Source organism: Nematolebias whitei, chromosome 11 (genome assembly GCF_014905685.2).
Source record: "Nematolebias whitei isolate Nwh7 chromosome 11, NemWhi1, whole genome shotgun sequence".
In the NCBI taxonomy this organism is placed as follows: Eukaryota; Metazoa; Chordata; class Actinopteri; order Cyprinodontiformes; family Rivulidae; genus Nematolebias; species Nematolebias whitei.
The window spans coordinates 46,385,358-46,386,750 of NC_056508.1; the positions used below are offsets into that span (position 1 = coordinate 46,385,358).

At 39.9% G+C, this 1,393-nt stretch overlaps 1 long non-coding RNA gene across 1 annotated transcript in view; it reads right to left on the reverse strand.

Moving 5' to 3' along the window:
• Window positions 1-662, reverse strand: part of LOC119417776 — a 6,148-nt gene extending 5,486 nt beyond the window's left edge. The window contains exon 1 of the long non-coding RNA XR_005187156.1: window positions 608-662. This is a non-coding gene — a long non-coding RNA (uncharacterized LOC119417776). The remainder of the gene's footprint in view (window positions 1-607) is intronic.
• Window positions 663-1,393: the final 731 nt, after the last annotated feature.

The following is a 1,393-nucleotide window of genomic DNA, read 5'->3' on the forward strand; positions in this document are numbered from 1 at the left end:
GTTAGAACTAAAGAAGTAAAGTTAGAACTAAAGAAGTAAAGTTAGAAATAAAGAAGTAAAGTTAGAATTAAAGAATTAAAGTTAGAATTAAAGAAGTTGTTTTCTTCCTAACTGTAAGGACCTTTAGACATGAAGTGTATGCCGCAGGGACAAAGGTTATTTCATGATAGCTGTGTGCAGAAAACATTCCTGTTTGTCAGTTTGCATCATTCAGGATAAACTTTGTTCAGATTAATAAACAAATGTTGCCATGTAGAGTTCACAAAGTCCCGCTAAAAGTCCAACAAATAATTTCAGGACGTGTCTTTATTTAAACGAGTCTTGTTTATTTCCACATAAAGACACTTCCTCTAAAAGAGTCGCGAGTTGTTTTACTGGTACTGACTGGTCCAGCTGCTGGTTTTATTCCTCCATTTTGACGCAGAAACACAAACAGCTGAAACCGAGAAGAATCTCTTTGACTCGATCTGTTCACAAAATAAAAACCTCTGAGGAGTCTGGATTCAACATTTACTACTTTTACAGGATTTATAAAGTGTCCGACCTTATTTCTAACACAAACATGAACGAGCTTAAAGCAGAAAACACGCACATTCTGCGCACTTACCATAACAGAGAAGAGTAGTTCGAAGAACCTCGGAAATGAGAGTTTCCAGGAGCAACAAGTCCAGAAAATTCAAACAAATGAACAGAAACCTTCATATCGTGTTGAGACCTGAGAGCAGAGTCCTGGTTTGAAGGAGGAGCTCCACCCACACAAGTTCAGCTGTCACAACCTTTAGCTGTTATCTTAGCTGAATAAAATAAATATCTGATTTCTGTTTTGTTCAGATTTTAATTTTATATAAACTAAAACAGCTTTATGTCGCTGTATGTACAAAGACAGACTTTGAAACATCTTTTAACTTTTTATTTTTTATCCCCTGAGAGCAGAACTAAAATACTGAACCAGTTCCTCCTGTGAAATGTGCTGATCTGTAATCTGATTACATTTAGATCTCCAGTAAAATCCACTGGGGAGGCGGCACGGTGGCTCAGTTGGTAGAGCTGCTGCCTCTCAGTGATATGGTTGCAGGTTCAAATCCTGGCCGGAGTCCTTTCTGGGTAGAGTTTGCATGTTCTCTCCGTGCTGCGTGGGTTTGCTCCAGGTACTCCAGTTTCCTCCCAAAGACAAAACACATGTTAAACTTACTGGTAACTCTAAATTGTCCCTAGGTGAGAGAGAGAGAGAGAGAGAGAGAGTGAATGGTTGTTTGCCTCGTTTGTGTCCCTCACCTCTCACACAGTGACTGCTGGATATGGACACCAGTGACCCCCGTGACCTGAGAAGGAACTGGATGAATGGATGGATGGATGAATGGATGGATGGATGGATGGATAAATGGATGGATGG